Source organism: Pleurodeles waltl, chromosome 9, assembly GCF_031143425.1.
Source record: "Pleurodeles waltl isolate 20211129_DDA chromosome 9, aPleWal1.hap1.20221129, whole genome shotgun sequence".
NCBI lineage: Eukaryota > Metazoa > Chordata > Amphibia > Caudata > Salamandridae > Pleurodeles > Pleurodeles waltl.
The window spans coordinates 807,155,970-807,169,002 of NC_090448.1; the positions used below are offsets into that span (position 1 = coordinate 807,155,970).

General features: G+C 45.9%; 1 protein-coding gene across 8 annotated transcripts in view; it reads left to right on the plus strand.

The window, feature by feature from the left end:
- Positions 1–13,033, plus strand: part of DNA2 (DNA replication helicase/nuclease 2) — a 179,906-nt gene that overhangs the window by 137,633 nt on the left and 29,240 nt on the right. For 4 of the 8 annotated variants that reach the window (XR_011198784.1, XR_011198782.1, XR_011198783.1 and 1 more), the window contains one exon: positions 4,955–6,344. The exons of the other annotated variants lie outside the window; for them this stretch is intronic. The gene's annotated coding sequence lies outside the window, so the exon portion shown is untranslated. Of the gene's footprint in view, positions 1–4,954; positions 6,345–13,033 lie in introns of those variants that run through there. 8 annotated transcript variants of the gene reach the window in all.

Sequence of the window (13,033 nt, forward strand, 5' to 3'; positions counted from 1 at the left end):
GTGCATTGAACGCTTGTTTTTGTTTTCTGTTTTCGTGGCATAGTCGCGAATATCGCAATGTTGTCAGAAATATACAAATTATAAACAAAATCAAGAAGAGTTTTGAGCAGTAGGGTGGCCCTGAGAATAGCCTTTGAGTTAATTCTCAGTATGTTGTAGCTATATGCAAGTGTGGAAGCAGAGTTTTAGGTTGCAAAGGAAAACTCTTGTCTTCATCTGTAAAATGGACACTGTCACTTCTATGTATACCATTCATGTCAAAGTTCATGTTGTTGTTTATACAGCCCATGTTATGGTGCCTGAGGAATGCAAAACAGTTTTATTAACATATTTCCTGGATTTGTCAATCTGAGGACAGAATTGATTTGACCACTTCCATTTCTGCCTTTGGCATATGTTGAAGTACACTAAGACAGTGTGACGGAAAAGTCTTTGTCAGTTGTGCAAGGTATCCTTCATTAGGATTTCAAGTCCTTCCCCAGTCAGTGGGCCAAGGTTATTACCTCTACGTTGCACAATCACGAGGTCAGGGGGTTGGCAATCTCTAATGCCTTCAACCGAATGCAGTAATTGATTCCACTTTAAACCCTCTCCGGGCAATCCAGTTAATGTCCACATTAGCCAAACCCAAGTCCTTGTCAATGCCACCTTTCTAGAAGCCTCTCTATCCTAAAACACATAGGTGTGCCCAACAATCCACACTTTAACCGTTTTGAAGTGAGGCAGCAGTAGCGATCATGAGAAGACTGTAGTAGAATGAGGCAGTTTTGAAAATGGGATATATTTAAAATGGAGGTGTGCTCTTGGTTAAAAAAAATAAAACATACTTTCGATTGGGTACTGTAAATATGCATGTGACTGAAATTAGGTAGTATCTTGAAAGAAAAAGTAAGTAGATCTTTCATTGGCTCTGGTAAAAACAAAATGTGTACTGTAGATTTAAATATACTTTTGATTCTGTACAGTAAGCCACACCTGCTGCAGCTCATTTTGTAACAAGTATGCTGCTTCCAGTATGTGTAGCCAACTTGTGGTCTACTGGTTCTAGTCGGTTGATATGTAGACTGTGCTAAGACTGTACTAGGGGGAGAGTCTTAAAGACACAGTTGGGTCTTTTAAAAAAACTAAAAGTGTTTGTACTGATTATTTTATGAAAATGTTTTTTTTTCCTAATGAGGCATTGTTGATAATGTGAGCTGTACACTTGAAGTGATAAAACTACCAGGCTAATTGTACTTTTAATCACCTATTTTTGTTGTGAATTCATTGTGATGATCTTGCAATTACAGAAAGCAAGCCTATCACATTTGGCTTATTCATAAAAGTAGATGAAAAGGTTAACACATAGTAACCATTCAGAAGTGGGCTTGCAAAAATAAAAACTGACAAGTATTCTTTTATTTGCTGTCATCTTCATTATTACACAGTGCGAAATGGTTGTCATTTTTGGTTGCTAAGTCTAAGAGTGCTGACACAGTCTTATGCTTATTTTTGACAATTGCTGGGATTATTTACTATCATATAAGAGAGAAGAAAAACTTTCACCAATGTGCTTAATTTCAGGTATGTGAATTGTATTTAATTGTTGAAAATTGTGTGTATATATATATATATATATATATATATATATATATATATATATATATATATCCTCCAACTCTCCTCCAAATAACAGGAGACCCAGGACACCTCCAAGGTGCAAATCAATTTATTTCAGCACACAAATCCAACGCGTTTCGGCAGCAGCCTTACTCATGGTATCCATGAGTAAGGCTGCTGCCGAAACGCGTTGGATTTGTGTGCTGAAATAAATTGATTTGCACCTTGGAGGTGTCCTGGGTCTCCTGTTATTTGGAGGAGAGTTGGAGGATTTATTAGGGCCTCTCGGAGCCCACCCGGGACCGCTGTGTGGTGTTCCTGCAGTCCGAGTGTTTCATGTGAATTATATATATATATATATATATAAATCACACAGTACTCCATCTTGGGAGCCCCCAACCCTGCAGGGTGGCCTCGGCTAAAGGGGGACGGAGATCCCATTCAAACATGTAAAAAGAAAAGAATGCCGAGGCCCGACTGTTGAGGCTTCTCACGTTAATTTATTATCCATATCAATTGGCAGCTTGCTAGGTCTCCTGACGCGTTTCGGCTTCCACAATACAGCCTTGATCACAGGTGAGTCGGTTACAAATAAACACTTCCTTTTAAACACTTCCTTATAAATTCAGGCTAGCATGTGACTTGTAGTACTTGACAAGTGTCCTTCAATGACCATAATGCACCTTAGTTTATCATTTCTCATAGTCACGGTGCCTTTTTATGATAAAGCTAAAATAGCATCCCAACACCGCAACACGTTTGTCATTAATAATATTTAGGTGCATATGCAGCCTTTTCAACATAGCCACGTGCAAAATTACACCTTAGAAGTTCGTGTTTCATAAAAAACCGCACTCCTCTTGCAAGCTGCCATAATTCAAACAGTGTCTTTTCGAAAACGTGCAAAGTCAGCAGTCTCTGAAAGGAGTGCAATACTCCTCTCTCACCCCTTGCTCACCTTCGTGCTTGAAATTTCCAGGTTAAATCCTTTGTCGTGCACTGGGGAGAGCGGGTCATGCTCCTTGAAATAGATAAATCACACAGTACTCCATCTTGGGAGCCCCCAACCCTGCAGGGTGGCCTCGGCTAAACGGGGACGGAGATCCCATTCAAACATGTAAAAAGAAAAGAATGCCGAGGCCCGACTGTTGAGGCTTCTCACGTTAATTTATTATCCATATCAATTGGCAGCTTGCTAGGTCTCCTGACGCGTTTCGGCTTCCACAATACAGCCTTGATCACAGGTGAGTCGGTTACAAATAAACACTTCCTTTTAAACACTTCCTTATAAATTCAGGCTAGCATGTGACTTGTAGTACTTGACAAGTGTCCTTCAATGACCATAATGCACCTTAGTTTATCATTTCTCATAGTCACGTGCCTTTTTATGATAAAGCTAAAATAGCATCCCAACACCGCAACACGTTTGTCATTAATAATATTTAGGTGCATATGCAGCCTTTTCAACATAGCCACGTGCAAAATTACACCTTAGAAGTTCGTGTTTCATAAAAAATCGCACTCCTCTTGCAAGCTGCCATAATTCAAACAGTGTCTTTTCGAAAACGTGCAAAGTCAGCAGTCTCTGAAAGGAGTGCAATACTCCTCTCTCACCCCTTGCTCACCTTCGTGCTTGAAATTTCCAGGTTAAATCCTTTGTCGTGCACTGGGGAGAGCGGGTCATGCTCCTTGAAATAGATAAATCACACAGTACTCCATCTTGGGAGCCCCCAACCCTGCAGGGTGGCCTCGGCTAAACGGGGACGGAGATCCCATTCAAACATGTAAAAAGAAAAGAATGCCGAGGCCCGACTGTTGAGGCTTCTCACGTTAATTTATTATCCATATCAATTGGCAGCTTGCTAGGTCTCCTGACGCGTTTCGGCTTCCACAATACAGCCTTGATCACAGGTGAGTCAGTTACAAATAAACACTTCCTTTTAAACACTTCCTTATAAATTCAGGCTAGCATGTGACTTGTAGTACTTGACAAGTGTCCTTCAATGACCATAATGCACCTTAGTTTATCATTTCTCATAGTCACGGTGCCTTTTTATGATAAAGCTAAAATAGCATCCCAACACCGCAACACGTTTGTCATTAATAATATTTAGGTGCATATGCAGCCTTTTCAACATAGCCACGTGCAAAATTACACCTTAGAAGTTCATGTTTCATAAAAAACCGCACTCCTCTTGCAAGCTGCCATAATTCAAACAGTGTCTTTTCGAATATATATATATATATATTTTTTTTTTAGATTAATAAAACAGAGTAAAAGTTTATAGAAAAGTATTGAAAGTACGTAAAATTATCTATGAATGGCAGGTTTGTATGTGAATAGATTGAAAAATATCTTGTTTAACGTAATACTCAGGTGTGTAGTATTTGAGTGCTAGGCATAGGTAAATATGTAGTGTTTGAATATAGGTCAGGTTTCTTAGTGCAGTCTGTTTAAGGTATACCCCCACCAGCGTCTCATGGCATGTACAAGCTATTAGTAAAGTATCAGCCATATATTGTAGTAGATATGAGTCATCTCAGATATGCTGTAGGTATGTCATAAAGTATGGTACTTTGTTGTTAAAAAGATCTCCATTTGAGGTGAATGTTTTTTATGCAGTTGTAGGGACCTATGGGAAGTAGTACATAGAATAAGCCACCCAGAAAGTAACTGACGTAAACAAACAGGCATTTACTTGGAAAGTAGTTCTCCAAGTAGTACTCTTGCACTTTCACAGCTGTTAAGCAAGCACTTCATAGAGTATACCACTCACCAAGGGACTGAGATTCAAGTTTCCACACCATGGATGCTGTGTTTCAGGCAGCGACAGAGAAACAAAGACATCTCTACAGTCACTCACATACTCAGAAGATCACTTACGTAAGCAGCAATTAAAAAGGCAGCAATTGCAGATACTGTCACATACCCAGGCATTCTCTAACAGAAGACTGAGGCATATATTCAGCCACTTATGTGCACATTTACAAAGTTATACAGGAACTAAAACAGTCAGTCACATACCCGCAGCTGTACTAAAATATCTCATTGCGCTACTAGAGGTGCACAGCTTCGTTTACTGAGAAATATAGGCAAGTAATCACAGATTGTTTTCATGTGTCCAGATGAATACTGTTTTTCTAAAGGGAGAGGCATACTAGTATAGACGTAGTGTGGGCTATCTCACTGACCAGTGAAGTTGGCATGTAATACTGGTTTGTAAAATCAGCTGGGTGATATGCTACATATATGTTACAAACCATAATAATGCATTTGTTTATATAATACTTAACTATTTAAAATATTTAATGTAGAAGTAAATCATTTTAACTTCAATTTACCGTCTATTATCAGTTTCAGGTGGAAGAATCTACTTAGCTACACAGACTTGCAATGCCATCCAAAAGTGAGCGAAAAAAAAAAGAAAAACAGAAGTACTATCTCCATAGAACCGGGAAACAAAAGGGGCAAAATGCTGGAAAAGTAGTGAAAGAACAAGGAGCTGCTTGTAAGAGATCAAAGACATTTTTTACAATACTATGTGATCAACTTTAGAACCAGCAAAATGAAGTGCCTAAGAAAGAAAGTTTCACATCAAGTGAGAAACGAGTAAAAGCACATGATAACACAACTAACAAAAATCCTACAAAGAAACAGAGACTTTAACTAGAAGACATGGCCAGTTCTAGGAAATAAGAGTTAGAATCTTCCATAGCAGAATAGTGCAGAATCTAATGAGAAATATGGAGCAATATCAAAGAAGGAGAGAAGCTGTAAAATAAAAGGAACGTGTTGAGGGTATAGTTGAAAGTGCCTTTGCTCTGAAGAGGAAGTTATTTATTTTTATTTTCAAGAGCATGAAAACGCTAGATAAAATAGTGTTGCAAATGAGGAGAAAAGCCAAAAGAAAAGACTTATAAACAGTACTAAGTTTTGCAAAGTTTTTAGTGGGGAATGGAGACATATATTTAGTACTGAGCCTTTCTATAATGAAGAAATCTACTTGCAGGAGAAAAGACTAGTTAGTGCATGCAGTTGATGAATCTGGACGGTGTTATGAAGTTAAAGATGGTTCTCCTATTGAGAAAGAGGTAACTGTACCTAGAAATGTGGAGGAAGTCTTAGCTGAAGAGGTTCAGGGTAGGCGTAGACAGCCCCCTGTTTATAAGTGAAACTGTAGCAGTATTTGTAGCGTTAGCCAGCGATGAATTGATACAGTGAGAGATTTCCTACGTATATCGTTCCATGAAAAAGTCTCAAACAGAAAATGCCATTTTGCTGCGATTAGATCCATGCAGACTAAGAAAATATACAAATCTACAGGGACATTCACTAGCATGTTTATCAGTTCAGAATGTTAGCTGTACACCACTTGTGAATGGAAAGTTTAGTTAGAAGACTTTATCATGTGAAGAGTCCTGCACTATATTTAGGGTAAATGAATAAAGCTCTTTTGCATAAAACGCTGCCAGAAGTAGAAAAAGATTAGTGATGATGTCCAGTTTTGTTTCTTTGGACCTCATCATGAGTGCAGAGAAAATGTTAATTTATAATCTGCAGCAAATGTGGTAGAAGAGGAGTTCTATGGATAACTTTCAGGAAGCAATTAGGAAGTTTAAAACAGTATGTTTGGAGAAACCAGACTGAATTTATGTATGTTGTAAACGCTCTCACTACAAAAGACAAACTCGGTATGTTACTGTGTCTTCAAAAACTGAAGAAGAATAAAGATAAGTGGCAATATTTTGCAGCTTATTTATTTGCGGCAGAGCACTTTGATTGTTGCACACAACAAGTTATATGTAATTATTGCTATAATAAATTAGAGGAGAACAAAATGCCAGTTAGATCAGTGTATAACAACTTAGAATTAGTTTCTGTTGCACAAGAACTGCAAGAGTTGAATGTTTATGAGTCTATACTTATACAATGTGCACGTCCATTTCAAGCAAATGTCCGTATGGAGTCAAAAACAGGAACATTGCCTCTAAATGAGCTCCAGAAGGGTCTAAAAGTTAGAGTTGGTTGCTTGCCGTTAGATTTTAAGCAGAATGTTCAAACTGTAGGTGTTGAAAGAGATTTGGAAGAAGGACTTGTAATTCTAGTCAATGGTGTGCCTACTAAGAGTAAAAAGATATGGTAGGAGTTAGTAGAGGTTACCAAAGTTAAGAAAGCAACATTATGGTGGTCATTACAACCCTGGCGGTAGGTGTTAAAGCGGCGATAAAACCGCCAGCAGGCCGGTGGAAAAAAAAAATTGAATTACGACCCTGGCGGAACTCACCAACATAGACAGCCACATTAACACTCCGACCGCCAAGGCGGTCCAAACAAACACCGCGGCGGTAACCGCCAACAGACAGACGGTGGACAATGTACCGCCCACAGAATTACAACAGTCCAATCCGCCACCTATTCCGGGACGGATTCACCGCAAACAAAAACACGCGGAAACAGGACTTGGAAGGGGAAACGCTCATCTCTGCACATCCCAAAAGGAACCAGGACGCCATGGAGCCCGAGCTCCAGATTCTTCCAGCCTTTATCTTCCTGCTCCTCTACCAGGAGCACGAACGCCAGCGTCGAAGACCACAGTGAGTACTGCACCTACGACACAGGGGAGGGGGGAGGGAATAAATAGTGGCACACACACACGCAACACGCAAAACCCCCACCCTGACCCACGACAACACACACACTTATACATCATGATACATTACTTTTATGCCCCTCAACCCCCTCTGGAAGAATGCAAGGACAAAATGAAATGAGTCGAATGATTGTAATATATTCAAAAACAGTAATCAAAAAGATATCCATATATAAAGATATATACACTATAAACAAATATATACACCAAGAATACAAGTCCAAGGTATTCCACTATCATAGTCCGTGGACCACTGGGCCCAAAAGGCATGGGCGAGGCCCACAGAAGATACCCGAACAAGATGGCGATAACACTGCTGGGGCATCAGATAGAAACAAAAACAGGCATCTCAGGGGGAAGGGAAGGGGGGCACCTCAGCCGGATGAGTGCACAACACCAGATCCACGAGGGGGCCCCATGCCCACTGCTTTATCCTGGGTAGTGCAAAGCCACAGTCTCTCAAGTCTCTACAGTGGGTGATTTGCCCACTGTTCAATCCTGGGGAGTGCAAAGCCACAGTCTCTCAAGTCTCTACAGTGGGTGGTTTGCCCACTGTTAAATCCTGGGGAGTGCAAATCCACAGTCTGTCAAGTCTTTACAGTGTGTGGTTTGCCCACTGTTCAATCCTGGGGAGTGCAAAGCCACAGTCTCTCAAGTGGACAACAGTCTCCACTGGTTCTGAAGGGGGCTTTGTGTCCAGAGTGCTTCATCCTGCCAAGGACTGAGGTAGTGGATGTGAATCTCCACTGGTTCTGGAGGGGACTTTGTGCCCAGAGTGCTTCATCCTGCCAAGGACTGAGGTAGTGGATGCCTTTCTCCACTGGTTCTGGAGGGGGCTTTGTGCCCAGAGTGCTTCATCCTGCCCGTTGCGGCCTCAGTAGCGTCAGACTCTTTGGCGCTCACTGGCCTGCGGTGCTGGTGGCAGCGGTGTCCTGGGCAGCGGTGCTGCTGGCGGCGGTGTCCTGGGCAGCGGTGCTGGTGGCGGTCTTGTTCGCCATGCAGATTTTCCCAGACTTGCGGGTTTTACTGTGCCCCTCCCCCACCTTGGATGGTGGCGCCGCTGTCTCCACACTCCCAATTGTACCTCTGGGAGTGGCTGATTTCTTTCCTCTCTCCCACCGGGTACTGGCCAACGTTTTGTGCTTTACATGTTGAGGACTGTCCGTGCTCTGGCTCCTTGCCACACTGGCTGCCCTGCTGCCTGGCGCACTCCAGAAGCCGGTTACTACTGGCACCACTGGTCCCGCAGATGTTGTGGCTGAGGTGCTGTGTTGGGACCTGGAGAGGCGGGCCCTAGGAGACTGAAGGGGTGGGGGAGGTGAGGGAAAGAGGTCAAGGTTGGACAGGAAAAGATTTTTAGGAACACTGGGACGGGTAGATGGAGGGGGTTTGGGAGTGGAGGTAGAGGTAGTGGTTGTAGGAGGTGTACGTTTGGTGACTTTGGGTGAAGTTGCATGGGCTGGAGGCTGTCGTGAGGTGGATGGCTGTTGGGTGGGTGTGTGGCTGCGTTTGTGTACCTTGGGAGGTGGCTTCACACTGGGAGAGGACACAGGGGATGTGTGAATGGTAGTGGGGGTGGTGACTGCACTTGAGCGGGGTGTGGTGGTGGGTGTGGAGGTGATGGACGTAGTGGCTGAGGATGTAGTGCATGCAGGTGTGAGTGGAGACAAGACAGGGAGGGAGGAGGGAGAAGAGGAGGAGGGGGACACAGTGGAGGCAGTGGATGTTGGTGTGTCTGCATGTGTATGATGCTTGCATGAGTGCCTGTGGGATGTGTGGTGCTTATGTTTGCCAGAGCTTCCCTTGTGTGTTGTAGTGTGTGCATGCTGGTCTGATGGTGTGCTTGGGATAGGCTGAGGTACAGGGGTTTGGGTCTGGGTGGAGGAAGTTGAAGGGGGGAGTCTAGAGACAGGGACAATGGCTGCCATCAGTGCTGAGGCCAGAGTCTAAAAAAGCTAGGTATGCATTGGTTTGTTGCAACTGCCTCTCTACACCCTGGATGGCATTCAAATGGTAGACTGCCCAACAGTGAGGGACCTGAGGAGGTCAATGGCCTCCTCACTTAGGGCAACAGGGGCAGGGTCTGAGGTGCCTGGGGCGAAGGAGATGCCACCCTCCTGGGTGAGCGGGCACGGGACACACGCTGAGGGGCTTCTGGGAGGGCAGTGCTGGTAGGGGGGGTGGCGGCTGTACCTGTAGATGCGGGGGGCACAGATGGGCCCTCCACCGCAAGGGAGCTCCCATCAGAGGAGGAGTCCGTATCGCTGGTCTCTGCTCTTGTTCCCGCCATGGAGCTCCCCTTGCCCTCCGTCCCACTGGTGAATTCAGTAGTGTCGCCCACCAGAGCCATGTGGGATGCAGCTCCCTCCCGCTCCGGTGCCACTGCTCCCCCGCCTGATGATGCTAATGCACACAAGAACAGGGAGACCACAAAAAGGGGGGGGGAGACAGAAGAAAAACACGTTGGCGGACACTACAGACACAGAAGCCCCCTGCACTACGCCACGCACTTGGAGTTTCCTAATCAATCCCATGGCTTACAAATCTATGCCCCATTGCTGCACACGTGGATGTCACAGGAGCCTGACTAGGTGTAGTTGGCACTGTACAGAGGTGGGGTGGGGTGGGGTGCCACAGGGCCTGCCTTAAGAAGGGACCTTGCCTACTAAACTCGCCCTGGCCTAGTTGAACCCACAGCCCACCTCCCCCACCCAGACTCCTCCAATGCGCGCTGAATCAGCAGAATGAGGGTGTACTCACCCCTTGTGGCTGCTGTGATGCCCTCAAGTGCCCATCCAACTCCGGGTACGCCACCGCCAGGATCCTGAACATCAGGGGGGTCATGGTGCGACGGGCACCCCTCCCACGTTGGGAGGCCATCCCCAGCTGGGCCTCCGCCGTCTTCTTGCTCCAGCGGCGAATGTCCTCCCATCTTTTCCGGCAGTGGATGCTCTGTCTGTGGTAGACCCCCAGGGTCCGGACTTCCTTGGCACGCCAAATGTCCTTCTTCTGGTGGGCGCTGACCTACAGGAACAGTACAGGGTAAAAGGAGAAGATATTACCGTCCGCACTGTCACAGTCATTGGCCCGCATCCCTACCCTTGCCATGATGCACGTGCACTCGCCGTCGTTTCATGCACGCCTCATTCTCACCCCCCCTATCTTTCATCCACACCACTCCACACAGGCATTGCCCGTACAGCATGCTCACAGTGTACTTACCTGTTTGTCTGGAGGACCGTAGAGTAACGTGTACTGGGGAGGACCCCATCCACTAGTTTCTCCAACTCCTCCGTGCTGAAGGCAGGGGCCCTTTCCCCAGACACACGAGCCATTGTCTCTTCCAGACTGAGGTCACAGCAGCCCTTGCAGTGTAGGTTCTCTCCTGTTGAAGATCAGGTATCAAGTGATTGAACAGAGAGAAAATGGCGGTCACGTCCGCGGCGGTGCCTACCGTCACCGCCGGCGTACATCGTCATTGGCTCCTGGGACCCATAGGGTCCAATGTTAACCAATTCAGGATTGCGCCGCGATCTTCGACCGCCTACCGCAACGGTGTACAATGCCAGCGCAGTTACCTCATATCCCCTTGTCCCACTTCACAGGTCAGGCAGCCGCCATTTCATGGGCCCACATGGCATTATTTTGGACTGCGTCACACATATCTAGGCCTTGCCTAAACACTAATACAGGCATATGTCGATTTGCTAATATTTTCAGAGTAAGCTGTGTTTACGTACCTCAGAGTTGGTTGACTCTCTGCTCGCTGTTCTCCTCCATAGGCTGGGGCATGTGAGGAGATGACGGCATCTTCCGGTGTACAGACCGCTGGTAGACCTGTCGACAATGGAGGAGCGACTTGATCGTACCACAATCCAGGAACTGTGTGCCCAGTTGGAGCCAGACCTGATGTCAGATATCCGCCATCCCACAGGAATCCCCCCTCAAGTGCAGGTGCTGTCAGTACTCCATTTCCTAGCAAATGGGTCTTTTCAAGCTACAGTGGCCATAGCATCAGGGATGTCCCAGCCTATGTTTTCCAACGTGTTGTCCAGAGTGTTGTCTGCCCTGCTGAAACAAATGCGGAGCTACATCGTTTTCCCTCAGGTGGAGGATTTGCCTACAGTGAAATGTGATTTCTATGCCCTGGGACATATCCCCAACATCATAGGTGCCATTGATGGGACACATGTGGCCTTGGTCTCCCCCGCAGGAGTGAACAGGTGTACAGAAACTGGAAGAGTTACCATTCGATGAATGTGCAGATGGTGTGTTTGGCAGACCAGTACATCTCCCATGTGAATGGCAAATTTCCTGGCTCAGTGCATGACGCTTATATTCTACGGAATAGCAGCATCCCTTATGTGATGGGACAACTCCAGAGGCACCGTGTGTGGCTATTAGGTGAGGACATGGACCCAATACAGTCTGACTAGGTGTCGGGGTCTGGGGATGTCCCTATGAGTTAGTGTGTGTCTAACAGTTGTCCCTCGACATTTGCAGGTGACTCTGGTTACCCCAACCTGTCATGGCTACTGACCCCAATGAGGAATCCCAGGTCAAGGGCAGAGGAACGCTACAATGAGGCCCATGGGAGAACTAGGAGGATTATAGAGCGGACCTTCGGCCTCCTGAAGGCCAGGTTCCGGTGCCTCCATATGACAGGTAGTTCCCTATTCTACTCACCAAAGAAGGTATGCCAGATCATCGTGGCCTGCTGTATGCTTCACAACTTGGCTTTGCAACGACAGGTGCCTTTTCTGCAGGAGGATGGTCCAGATGGAGGTGTTGGGGCCTGTGGACAGTGAAGACAAGGAAGCAGAAGAAGAGGACATAGACAACAGGAACACAGTGATCCTGCAATACTTCCAGTGAGACACAGGTAAGAAGACCACACTGCCTGCTACATGTGATTTAATTCTACTACCTCTCATCTGTCTTTTATTTTCACCCAGTGTATGGTCACTGCGTTGTCACTTTCCCTTACTATTTCACAGATGTGGGTCCCACTGTGTGACATCTGCTTTGTTTCCGCATGGACTGGAGCTGTGTGACTTAGGTATGTTGACATTACATTTGATATATCATTTTGCCAATGTAATTGCTAATACACATTTTCGAAAAAGCACAGACAGACTCCTGATTGTTTTGTGATTTAAGGGTGTTTATTTAAGTGCTCAATAGTGTGGGTGATGGTGGAGGAATGTCCATGGCAGAGTCCAGTCTATTAGTATCACAGGTGCATTGTCCAAATGGCCAGTGGAGCTGGGGCAGTTTAAGTATGGACAGGGTGACAAAGTGGGACAGAAGGATGACAATGAGGGTGGTCTCATTTCTTGGCGGGGTCTTGGCATTGTTCTCTGTCTTTGTCCTGGATCTCAGGGACCGTTAGCGGGGTGGTTCTACATCTGCGGGGGTGGGGTGCTGGTGTGGTGGTCCTGTGATGGTGCCTCCTGTCCACTAGCGCCGGCGGAGGTGATGGGCAGTTCATCGTCCATGCTAGTGTCAGGGGCCCCTTGTTGTGCCACAGTGTCCCTCCTGGTGTTCACGAGTTCCTTCAGCACCCCTACAATGGAGCCTAGGGTGGAATTGATGGATTTGAGTTCCTCCCTGAACCCCAAATACTGTTCCTCCTGCAGCCGCTGGGTCTCCTGAAACTTGGCCAGTACCGTTGCCATCGTCTCCTGGGAATGGTGGTAGGCTCCCATGATGTTGGAGAGGGCCTCGTGGAGAGTGGGTTCCCTGGGCCTGTCCTCCCCCTGTTGCACAGCAGCCCTCCCAGT